This window comes from Eurypyga helias, unplaced genomic scaffold (assembly GCF_000690775.1).
Source record: "Eurypyga helias isolate BGI_N326 unplaced genomic scaffold, ASM69077v1 scaffold2809, whole genome shotgun sequence".
Classification (NCBI taxonomy): domain Eukaryota; kingdom Metazoa; phylum Chordata; class Aves; order Eurypygiformes; family Eurypygidae; genus Eurypyga; species Eurypyga helias.
Window position 1 is genome coordinate 175984 of NW_010271193.1, and position 13198 is coordinate 189181.

The window sequence follows — 13198 nt, forward strand, 5'->3', positions numbered from 1 at the left end:
TGTGATTAAAGGCTTAAGGAATGTGTAGTTAACTCATAAAAGTATGTACATAAATTTTGCTGATTCATTGCACTGTAAAGCACATCCTTATTTATTATTATAAATGAATCTCTAATGTAGCTCATGCAAAGTCTAAATGAGTGACATTCTTTTTCATTAGGTAGCTCTTTAAAATCGATAATGTTTTCTTTAAGGGAAAGCTTTGGCTGTTACTAATTTAAATCTCATTAACTTTTGCCTTTTTTTCTCCTAAGGTTCAATTGGAGCTACATTTTTCATTTAGATTTGAAGCTGCAGGCTACATGTAATTCCATTAAAAAACCTAAGGTAGGCAGGAATAATGTTGGGTTAACGGTAATTTAGAAAACCAAAAATTCAGAATATTTTGCATGCAGCCAACACTTTCAGAAGCCAATAGTCTTCCAGTAGAAAGTTTGGAGATGCATGGGTGCTTGGGAAATACTTTCCTAATTAATGTAAAGTCTGCAGAAACAGGTTGAAAGTCACTCTTTCATTGTGTCCGTGTATGCGCAGTGAAAGTTTGTGAATATTCTTGAGACTTGGGGTTGTAACCCCAGTCCCCTCTGTCCATGCTGGTGTTTGCATGTCTGTTGGTTTGGGTCTAGTGGGACACTGCTGTCATTGCTCCCATCCTTCAGCTGTGTTCTCTGTGCTCCCTAGAGTGCTAGATCTATTTTTGAATATATGCAAATAGAAGCAAAGAAGTGCAAGGCCTTTTATGCCTGCTGAGTAGATTCATCTATCAGGAGGCTACTACACAGAGAAGCAGTCTGATAGCAACTGGGCTATTAGTGATGCTTTTTGTTATCTCAACTTTGTAGCTCATTAGTGTGGTTAAGTTTGCTTATCTTCCTTACTGAGAGCACACTGATCAGTCCCAGGGAAGAGGAAAAAAAATCCAATTCTCATCATTTTGATGACATACTTTGGGATATTTACTATGAAACAATAGCAAAATATTGTATTGTAAAGGTTTATGCAGCTCTGGGAAGTCTGGAGGTTGAAAACTTAGCACAGCTTTTCAAAATAGTGGTTGTCTGGAAGGGTTCTGGCATCATGTTATTCTCTGCACATCAAAATTAACACATTACAAGCAGTGATTATTTTCAGTTGTGTAAAATCAGATGAGTCTTTAGAGAGATTAAAAAGCAATTTGTAATGCCTTACGAGAATTCCTTAAAATTGACAACTTTACACAGCACCATTTCAGATTACGTGAAATCTGGCATGAGGATATTTATATTTCTGTTTGCAAAGATTCTATTCCAAGTCATGATGGAAATATTTACAACGAAAACATAATAATGTCTTTAATATGCAAATAATTCTAATTGCATTTCTTACGCTGTCAACCTCACAGTGAAATACCACTTATTTCACAAGTGACACATGAGAAAATATGATTGCATTTGTGATACTCATTTTTAACAGAAATACAAGTTTGTTCATCATTGGAGGACTTCTCTTTATCAGCACTTCCCTTAACTTAGTTTGTATGATGTCAGCATCTCTTTATTTCTGATTCATACCCCTGGTTCTAAGTCTCTCTCTGTTTTACCCTCCTTTCCCTTTCACAAAGAGCGTTTGCTGTTCACTCCCTGTCTGTAGCCCCAAATCCCTACCCTGAGGTCACATGCCTCCTGTGTGCTTTTTCCCTCCTGATGGGAACAGTTGTTTTCCTCTTTCTTCAGATGTGGAGCTGGACAGATGACAGTTCTGTCATCTGAACTGAAAAATCTGTCATCCTGAACTGAAAAAATAATAGTCAAAATAAGAATAAAATCAACTGGGTTGAAATTTTAGTTGGGAATGCATCTACTCACAACACTTAAAATTAATACTCACTCCCATCCTCAGCTTCGCCATGGAATACTATTTCCTGAACTCAACTTGTACTTAGCAAGTAAGGTACAGGGCACAGGGTACAGGTAAGGACAGGGTACAGGATGGCAGGAGAGCCCCAACCCCGAGCTGGGAGCCAGGAGCTCCCCCGAAGCCTGCTGAGAGGAGTGGGGACAGCTTGCCTGCCCACGCCAGGGGTGGGGAGCCCCGGGGAACTGAGCAGTTTGAGCCCATCAAACTCATTGCAGCTTTCCAGTATCTGAAGGGGGCCTACAAGGGTACTGGGAGAGGACTTTTTACAAGAGCCTGTAGTGACAGGACAAGGGGGAATGGGTATAAATTGAAATCAGGGAGGTTTAGATTAGATGTCAGGAAGAAAGTCGTCACAGAGAGGGTGGTGAGGCACTGGAACAGGTTGCCCAGAGAAGCTGTGGATGCCCCATCCCTGGAAGTGTTCAAGGCCAGGCTGGATGAGGCTTGGAGCAACCTGGTCTAGTGGAGGGGGTCCCTGCCCATGGCAGGGGGGTTGGAACTGGGTGATCTTTAAGGTCCCTTCCAACCCAAACCATTCTGTGATTCTATGAGCACCCTCTTTGTGAAGATGGGTGGAAGAAGGTGGTATCCAGCTTCGTATTTCTGCCCTGTTGTCTGTGCAGTTTTCTCTGTTTAAGAATTTAGGTACTGATTTTCCATATTTTCAGTATTTTAAAACATGGTTTCCTATGTGGAAAACGTGGGTTTTCTTTGGGGTGGTCCCTACAGAAATCAATCCAGGTGTAGACACCTCAACAGTTTGCTGTGTTAATCATTTTAGAATACTAATTAAACACTTGTCTTCAAACTGTTATGGCAGCCGGTTCCCAATGCTGGGAAAGTAAACGGTGACTGGGAGTGAGCAAGAGCATGACAGAAAATGAGCAATCTCCAGATTGCTAACTGAATGTCGAGTGAGCAGTGAGTCCAAATGGAGAGACGTTAATTAAAGAAGTTACTCCAGTTATGTGACTTTCCTGGTGTATCAGTAGCTCACGTTGAGACTTTCATGATGATTTTTCAGTCATCTTTTCACGTTGAGCGGTGCTAATTTAATAACGATGTGTTGATGGATTGTGGGGCTGCAGGGCAGTGTCCCAGCTGGAGGATGTGGGCACACCAAAGCAAGGCCCAGGGCTCCCCAGCTCCCAACTCCTGCTTTTGCCTGGCCTCAGCCTGGAGCTCGAACTTATCTCCCTCTTCCCATCCCCTCTTGCGTGCCGCTCGGTGAAACACGCGGCAGCTGCGTGTTTTGCAGCGGGAGTTGGGGCCATTGGGGATGACAGGAGGCCTATGAATAAAACACAGACCTGTTTGTTTTCTGCCATTCTAAGCAAAGGATGTATTAGTAATGAAGTATTTGCAGTTAGTCGCTTTTGCTTACTAATAAATGAAATGTTCCTGCTGCCAGTTTTGTTACTGCCTCGTGAAGTTAGAGGGAAATGTGAGGAAAAGGCTGGTACTGGGGGTCTGTCTGATTTTTGTTGGTTCTTATTTAAAGATAGTTGCTGCTCTGCGTTAGCTTGAGGCAGTGCCTGTTTCTGTGGGGTTTCAGTTAGCCATTGGCCCTGGTCTGTGTCTCTCAAGTCAAGACTTGGGAAAATGACTGGAAAGTGGATGAAATCCCCAGGAACATGCCTGTGTGGGGAGCTGCAACTCCGGTGATGACAAAATAGCCCCTCTCTCCCACTGAGGGATGGTCACCAGGGCTGGGGAGCAGGGAGGCCCCGGGACCCCAAGAGGGGACTGAGAGGAGCAGTGGTACTGGTGACACGGCCTGCTCGGGACCCCTGCTCACTGCTGATCTGGAAGCGGGTTGGGATTTTGGGATATCTGGTAGATGGGAAGGGGGCATCTGCCCTTACGGACCCTTCTTATAGTCTCTGTTTGAAAAATGAAGGTGCATGTGGTCCCATAAACGTGGCCTTTGTTTTCGCCGGAGGTACAGTACTGGGGTATGTGCAGCTGCGGGTGGATGAGTGCTGCAGGATGTTACGATGGGCAGGTTTTAGGAAACATGTAAATGGTAAAGGTGTACCTAAAGGAACGTGCAACGCTGTGTTAGGGAGCACAGCACTGCATTGATGTTTGCTGCTTTACCTAGAGACACATCTGTAACACAGGTAGCTCTTGAAATGAAATTAATAATTTATTTTTCTGTCTTGCACGTGTAATTATGTTAGCTTGCAAAAGGATAACTCTGTGTGTCTTTTAAATAAAAACAAAGACTTAAGAGCAACATTTACTCTTTAAAAATACCTCATTTTGAAATCACTTAGTAATGCATCAGTTACAGTCACGTTTTAATCAAATAACCATCTAACACTTCTATTCATAGTTGTCCTATAAAAGCAAATCCTGTTTTGATTTGTGAGTGTTCATTTTACTGAAATGAAATTTGGTTTGTTCTGCAGTCAGGAGAGTTTCCTATTTAAATTCTGCTGCATTTGTGGAGGTAATGAATTAAAATGAGAGGAGGAATTACAACCTAGGTTAGAGCATGGGTCACAGCCTTTTCAAACAGAGGTCCACCTGTCAGGCAAGTGGAAATGGTAATTGGCTCACTGCAGCTGAAATTATCTGTGCCAGATAACAGGAATAGCATAGCAATTGTGAAATGGTAGGTATGTCTAGATATTCAAAGGTAAATGTATAGAGACAAAGCAAATGACCAGAGCTGGTTCTTTGTTGCAAGTGAATTGACTTGTTCCTTTCTGTTCACGAGCATGTCCTGATTTAAAGTTGCGCACTCTCTCTTTTCCTTTTTTCCTTTTTGTTGTAACATTGCAGTGTGTTCATCAAGTAGTTTGCAAATGTCCAAGGCCCAAACCATTAATTCTACCTAGTGTGTTTATGATGGGAAACTAGTTTTGTAAAGTATTTGGTAGTCTTCTGATGCACTGATTGCATCTTTGGAAGGTAGAAAATAAATTATTAAAGAGCATGTGCACCCAGATATGGGCATTCGTGTGAAAGGTGGCTTTGTTGTGTCTGTGAATTGTGACCAGCTGGTCACACCAGCAAGGGCTGTGCTGGTGGCAGGACCAAGTCATTGAGGTCAGGTAGGTTGGAAGAGGTCTCGGGAGGCCTGGGGTCTGGGCTGCTGCTCAAAGGCCTGGCATAATGGCATGGTTGGCTGTGCTGGCAAGGCAGGCACATTGGTCAGGCATGAGCTGCCCACGGTAAATGGGGGATTTGGGCTACCAGAAATGTCCCTGATGAGTTGTCCCAGTAAATAATTGCTTCACCTTGGACAAATACTGGGTAGCTCATCCACAGGAGTAATTGAGTTCTTTCCTCTTTTGGTGGGGTGCAATACTATCCCTCAGCTCTTCGGATAGTCTCCTTGCTCTCTTCTTCTATTGAGCTGTCTTCCTCAGCCATGAGTGAGATGTAATAAGAGCCCTTACAGCAGACCTGTTCACTCAAGGATTCCTCTCTGCAGACAACAGAGGAAATGAGTTTAGCGTGGTGTATTCAACAGGGAGCCCGTTTTCCTAACCTAATCCAAACTCAAGAGGACTGCGCTCTCGAAGCAGATAATCCAACTGTAACTATCAACATACTTGAAAAACAGATGAAAAATGAAATAATCTTGTGCATGTACACCAGTCCCTCTGCCCCACAGGGACCAGAAAGTTAATAGAGTTTCACTCTCTTTAATTTTCAATTCTTATTATTCACAGCTCTTTCCTACAATTCCCTGCTGGGAATAACAAGCAGTGGATATAGAGTTTCCTAATTGTGTGATTACTTGAGACTGCAACTACCTGATCTGCGATCTAGTTTCCATTTACTTTACTTCAGTAACTTTATTCAAAGGGACTAATGAAAAGAGACTCATCAATTATTGAAATGAATTCAGCTTTGTTCCGAAAGTTTGCGTGGTGCTAGAGACTTAAAAACAGAAGTGTGTGAAAGTCTCCATGGGTTAATGTGGTTGGCTGGAGAATATTAAAACCATCTCAGAGAGTGTCCTTAAAGAGCTTGTGTATATTCAACACCACTTAAAATATTAATTGCATATACCTTCAAGTATAAAGAGTGTTTGAAGTGTGTTGCTCCTTACTCAAAATCTTAGGATACAGTTTTTATTTATAAATGCAATGGAATATATTTAGTCTGTTGTACTCGTTACTGAAATCAGTTATTCTCCCCTTTTTTTAGATACTGCTGCTTCTTGTTTTCTTTTTCTGTCTGATCTGTCTAAAGGTAGATCTGGGCACCAAAGAAGTATCAGAGATGCTGAGAAATCTCTCATTGTGCTTTTCCATCGTTCATCGACTTCCTCGGGAGTCCAACTAGCTAATAAAAATGGGAATAGTCATTGTGGAAGATGTTAGAAAAATTTTTTTTTCCCCTTTCTGAAGTTTAGAAAGTGGAAGCATTTGTATTTACTAGATTTTGTGGGCATTATGTAAAAAAAAAAAAAAGTATTTGGGTTCAGATGGGGTTTACAGCTGTGGGAACAGCTAATTTACAGTCTTCATTGAGTTCATACCTGTGTTTGCACTGAGTTGTTGGGTGCCTGAGTTGTTTGTTTATGGAATTTAAACTTTTGTTTTTAACAGCAAAGTTTTGTTACTTGTACAGTCCAAGAGACAGATGCAATGTAACGTAACTGATCTGGCCATTCCAACCTAAGCAACATACTTTTAGTTTGAAATAATGTTCCCTTGCTGGTGGGATATGGAAGAAAGGGAGATGGGCTAATTTAATGTTGTTACTTCATGGCTGACTGAAGAAATGGGAATTCATATATACATCCAGAAACAAGAAAAGAAGTCTAATTGTTTGGATAACTTACTCACTGCAGATCACTCACTTGGCTTTACTTCTGTGGGGGCTGGGGTATGGGCAGTCAGAGGCTGGGCAGAGGCAGAAGCTTTGTAAGTGAACTTGCACACAGCTCTTCCCAATCTGCCAGCTGCAGCGGGAAGGGAGCCGGAGTGGGAAGGGCAGGGACCAGGCAGTGCAGGAGGGACTGGTGCACTGTCCTTGAAGCCATGTGTTGGACTTCACAAAACATACGAAGGCAGAAAGCCATGAAGTATGACTTCTTTATTGTTCATGTCCTGGCTCTACTGCTGTTGATTTTCAAGGTGCCTTTTTATTGTTTTCTAATGTAGGACAGCCACGCAGAATCAAGGCACTGAATATTTAAAACCAAACCACTTTATAAGTTCCAATTTCTGCACTGTTTACTTCAACACAGACTCTTTATAAACCTGCCACATATTGCAGTGATTAGGAGATCAAGGTCACCAAACACTCATTTTTAGGGTAAATATGCTGCATTTTAAACAGTTGCCTTAGTGCCCTCCTCTTTCTCTGTGCTCAGCAGAGCGACCTGCTTGAAGCAAAGTGCACAGCTTTGGAAGGGCACTTCAGTTCAGGTCCATCTGTCTCCAGGAACATCTGACTTGGAAGAAGTAGCAAAGAATATGATGAGAACAGAGATTTCCTTTCCATCACAGAATGTGTATCAGAGCCTCTTGTCTTCAGCAAAATCTAACCTGCCAGCTGTGATTTGCTCTTCTCTCCATCAGCAAGCATTCCCAAAAATCCCTGTGATAAGGTGCTACCTGAAAAGCTGTCTCTGACAAGTGCTACAGGATGAAATGCCCATGTCCAGTAACTTCTACTGACACTGCTTCACTGTTTTTGTTCTTCAAGTGTAATTTCTCAGTCTCAACCTCATTAATATGCCATTGCTCCTGGAAGCTGAGAATTCGTTCAGGGTCCACGCTGGTTTTGTCTCTCCCTAGAGAATTTTACAGATTGGTGATCTACTAGTATGTTCTTTCTTTTGCATTTTCAATATAAGAATAAAATGCTTCTGGCTCCTTATGCATATGTAAGTCAGGACACAGCAATCCATTGTTATTTAGACCGCTGGCAGTATATATTTACAGTTTGTTTGACCTCAAAGAAAAATATGAGTGTTCGGCTGGAATATTTGACATTTGAGTCATCTTGTTTAGCTGTGGCTCATAAGAAAAGCTGTTCAATTACAATGAAGCATATACAAGTCTTAAAAACCTTTTAGCCCATCTAACAAAAATTTGAAGCTTTGATAAAAATTTTTGGGGAAAAAAATCAGCCAGTATATAAGGCTGTCTCCACATTTGGAGAAATACTTGCATGCTGCTAAATGTAATGAAGTTTTTTTTGCACTTAGCATTCTTTGATTTAGGAATTTTGGAATATTTGCAATTTTATATGTCTTGAAAGTCACAAACTTTTTTTGTGAGTAAGTTTGAAGGGTTTAAGTCTTGCTAGCAAACATTCGGAAAATGGAGATCAGAGTAGAGAAACTGCCAAGTCTGTGAGTGATCCTCCTCTTAGATGTTGTGCTTCTACAGCAAAATATTCTTGGTTGATGATTGCTGAATCTATATGTTACCGTTGTAGAAATGAATTATTTAGTTGAAGTTGTTAACAGGGTAGCAGGAGTAACATTGCAAAATTCACCCAGCTTGAATCATGATAAACTTGGGTTTTTTTCTCTGATCGAAGGTGGTTTTCTAAGTGGTCTTCATCTCTAACAAATACATTTTCTTGGTTTACTCTATTCCTCAGGGGACAACTGGTTTTTTTCCAAAATGCAGTTTAAAATATAAGCATAGTCATAGTCAAAAACTAGTGTTCACTTAACTCCAAGAAGGGTGAAACTCTAACTCACAGAAAAAGAACCTCACAGACACTTTACCTGAACTTCCTTCTGCATTCCTCCCTAGCTGCTATCTGAGATCGGCTCCCGTGCTGCTGGAGATGGCTGCCCTCCACTCCCCTCCGAGGTACCCCCAGCATAGGCTGCTTCTGCCCTGTAAAACTGGGTAACTGGCTCTCCATGTCGGAGACGTCAGCCCAGATGTCTGTCAGTAGGGTGAATTTCTGTTGCTTGTTACCAGTGTCCTTCAACCACCCAGTTAGGTAGGTCAGCTGGGCTGTGGGAGCGCTACGAGCAAAGACCTTACCTCGCTTTGGAGGTGACATCTGTGGTTTTGAAGAGAGAGCAGCGTGAACGAATGTATCTCTGCATATTGTAGTATTCAAAGAATCGCAGGTAAGGGTGAGGTGGTGGTTGCTGTCAGTTTTCAGGTGGCTCAGCTCCCTGACTCGGCTCATGACATGAGGAGCCGGGAAGGGCTCTGGGAAGAGGGAGGAGGAAGGGTGGCAGGGGACCACGCGCTGGGCTGAGCTGACAGACAGGTCTCATATGGCAGCACCGGGCTGTGATGAGATGCTGGCAGGGGTCTGTGAGCACTGTGGCAGAATTAGCACGGGGCAGCCGGAAAGCCAGAGAGGTGAAACCAATTGTGTATGGTGAGCCTGATCTAACAGCCTGGCCCTTGGTGAAGATCACGTCCAGCCAGAGCTGTTAAAGGCATTGCTGTGTTTGCTCAGGTGTAGGGTGTGTTCCCTTCTCTGCAGAATCAAGATCTGAAAATACCAAGTTGCCAAAATTCCTGGTCTGTAACTGATTTCTTCCCTTTAAGAGTCTAAAAAATTTGCATCCTTTTTTGGACTTCCTTAACGAAGTACATCTATCGTTGCTACGCGTCTGCAAACCCCGACCATGATGGATATCAGTTTCTGGACTCTGCTGTTCCAGGGCTAATACATAAATAAAATGTAACTGTTGTATCAGAGGAATGGGTTTTTTTCTCACTATGTATTTACAGTCAGAGGCATTGCTTGCTTTGTGAAGCGATAAATTTAATATATTAGCTAGTATATTATTTTTTTAATTATTTATTTGTAGATGATTTCAATTTAAAATGAGATTTTTCAGGTAACAAGGTAGGCAAATGTGTTTAACAATGCCATGATATAAATTGCTGTAGGTGACAGATCCCTACAAAAATTATTACAGGCAGATTCGCAATGCAAAAAATAATTTATATGACAGCAAGCAGAAAGACAAATTACTCAGAGACTATGTACATGCTCTTCTATAATTGCTCATAAATTATTATGGTTCATGTTAAAATGCATCTAGACTCCCTAGACAACTAGATTTATTTAAAATAAGGATAATGGGAAATTACCAGGAAATGTTGGGGAAGGAGATGCAGTACACACTTCGGGTGACTGCTAACATAAAAGTACAGTAACGTAATGTCAGCCAACTTAATCTGTAATTTGCTTAATAATTTTGAAGCTTTCTTTTTCAATTCCCTGTCTCCTCGGGTTGCATTAGCCTGGATAGATAACTGGGATGGGCCCAGTGGGTCCCCATCGTCATTAACTGGTGCTGCGTTTCCTTGCCCATGGGGGCAGGTCGGGACTCCTCCGCAGCCATGCAGGGCTCTCATGTACCTCAACACTTTCATGTTCTATGAAATAGGATTGAATTTAGTCAGGTGAGTCAGAAGTTATGCTAATGGAGTGGGAGGACTGACAGACGGGCAAACCTTTTTTCCTCAGGAAGCTGGGCTAAACACAGGAGAATGTTTTCCGTATCCTCTCAGTGCTCCAAATTTTAGAAAATATTTCAAATAATTGTCTTTATTGAAAGTGTCTAAAATACCAATAATAGGAAAGATTTAATTAGAATGGGCTTTAAATCAGGCACTTAGTAAGGATCAGCAAAGAAAAGATGTGTATGCATTTATCGTGTAGTAAGTGCCTCTCTCTAATGACGTTGTTTTTGTCTTCTTACCACGCTGATTGTACTATGTATTAAGAACCAGCCCAACAAAGATGACAGCAAACTTTGTTCTGGATAATGGAGTGCTAAACTCCACCTAAGCAGCTCCAGTCATTTGTAATGACAGCTTGGAGAATACTCCAAATGAATCTAACTGTGCTCACGCTCCAGTGACTGACAGCGTGGCAAGAGGGAAAACTCCAGCTTCCACGTGAGCGCGGGGAGCCTGACCTAGATTTTAGCCTCTACAGCTTCATAAGAGGAAACATTCTTGACTGTGTATTTAACATGAGAAAAAGAGCAAGGGGAAGAAGTCGTCTCCTGTTTGATTAGTCGTTCTTCAATAATTAAGATTTAGGCAAGGTGCTCTGTGAGACTTCTCCCCTCCGCAGATGTCATCAACCCTATAATGAATGGTTACTCCATTCCCTGTGTGCTCTCCTCTCTGTAATTATCACCTCCTGGCACGCTGCGGGGAGCGAGCTGTTGCGGGGGAGCCTGGCGCGGGCAGGGGTGATGGGCAGGCAGCCTGCCTGCACCTTCCCCCTCTGCTGCGCTCGCCGTGCTGGGGTCAGCCTTGCTGCTGGCTGCTGAAATTCTTCCATCCGGATGCTGTTAGTGGGAAAAAGGTCTCTGGTGTAAATCTCCTTTTCTTTCTTCTCTCCTTTGGAGCTGCAGGGGCTGGGATCAGGGCGCTGTGCCCTGTGTCTCCACTGGCACGCTGGCAATGGTCAGCGCTGCACCGGCCCCATGGCTCGCTCTCTCTGGGGATAGCTGGACATAGGATTTAGCCACTCTAATGACCAGCTGCACATTACCATTGAACTATCTTTTGTCTATTCCACTGTGTTTTATGTACTCAAGCAGTTGGAATTTTGAAAATATAGTAGTAGAGAAGTGCACACTAGAAGCGAGAGGAAAATTTTCAAGTGAAAGATGAGGTAGATTGCATGACACTGAAGGATGCTTAGTGTTCATCTGAGCTGTGCTTTGACAAGTTGTTTGGTGTGGATGTGGGAGAAGTTTTATTGGAAGCAGAGGCATTTTTGTCTTCCAAAGCTGGGTTTCCATACCGGGTCAGTATAGTCTTCCTCATAGTGACTCTGCTCTGTGAAAGAAATGACAAACTGGCACCTTTCTGCTTGACCCACAGGCTCTCCATGTGTGTCTGAATGTCATTTCATTCTTTACTGTGGTTTAACTTTGCTGAACTATATAGGTCCAAAAATGTTGGATGACATGACAGGATTAGATCGATAGAAAATTGACAGAATTAATTAGATAAGCTGAATTGGTTTGGATCTAAATTCCAGTTCTGGCCACCCCTATTCATTTCAGCTTACACCCCTACTTAGACTTTTGTGACTTTGCTGAAGCACAGGAGGAGGGATGCCTTTGAGAATACCTGCATGTCCTGGAGAACCAGGATGAGCCATGTGGAGAGCTCAGCATTGCCTTTCACATCCGTTGCTGAGAGAAGGCAGCTGTAAGCTCTGCACTGCTTTTTAACTGTAAACCCACACCAGCCTAAAGAGCAGGGCTTAAACAAAGCACAGAGCTTTTGTGAGGAAGCTCTGTATGGAGTACATTGACACCTGCTCGATGTAGATGCCCTCAAAGCCACGTAGATAAAATAATTTATTATGTCAGAACCAGGCTTTGATGTAAAATTGGATTGGATGGGTTTGTAGGACTGGGAGAGTTGGGTTCTTTTTCCAGCTCTGTGGCTGGTTGCCTGAGTCTGTATAACCATTGCAGAGAGGAGCGAATGCTGTTTCACAGGGTCCTGGCACGAGAATGGTTGAGTTACAGTGTGCGGCTTTGGTCGTGGCGAAGAATGCTATAAACCTTCTGTAGGTTTATAGGGGGTGATATAAGTCTTCTATAGGTCTATAGGAGGGGATGCACTGAGAACAAATGCTTCAGTACATGATTTTCATGTAACGATTATCCAAACTTGTCGTGTTCTGTGTGGCACTAAGCTGGGAGAGAGAGAACACGGAGGAAGAAATGATGCTGCAGCAGTGAAGAATGTCAGTAAATTGCTACCGGCCTTTCATTTTATGCCATTAACAGTAGCCATTAAAAGCAAGAAACAATGAATTTTAATTTAAATCATCAGGATATTTTCAGCAAAATAAGAATGCAAATGAAAATTGAAAGTAACCGAAACTGTGTGTACATAACTTCAGGGGAATGTTTTGGTTTTGGGGCTTGTTTTGTTGAAGTAAGAAGTCAGTTGACAAAACCACCTGTGGGGAGGGTGGCAGGAGCAGGTAGCCTGATCCAGTCACTTGGGGTGAAGGTATTGTATGATATTCCACCACGTGTAGAAATTGTGGCTCACTACATTTGCTTTGGAAGTAAACAACCAAAAAAAAAATCACTTAATGAGTGAATGCTATTGTATATGAAATGATGAGTGTATGAGAACATTTAACACTTAAAATTTGAGAATTGATACCATAAATGCAGAGGAGGCAACCTGAAACTTACTGGGTTGAATCTGAGGTAGCTCATGTCATTGTCTATTAATTTTAGGTAGTGTATTTGCCTATTGTTGAGCTGTCTTTGCAGTCTTGTTCTTTGATTATATTCTTAGTTGACTTTCAGGCTTAAGGTTTTTCCAGCAATAAAAAAAGATTG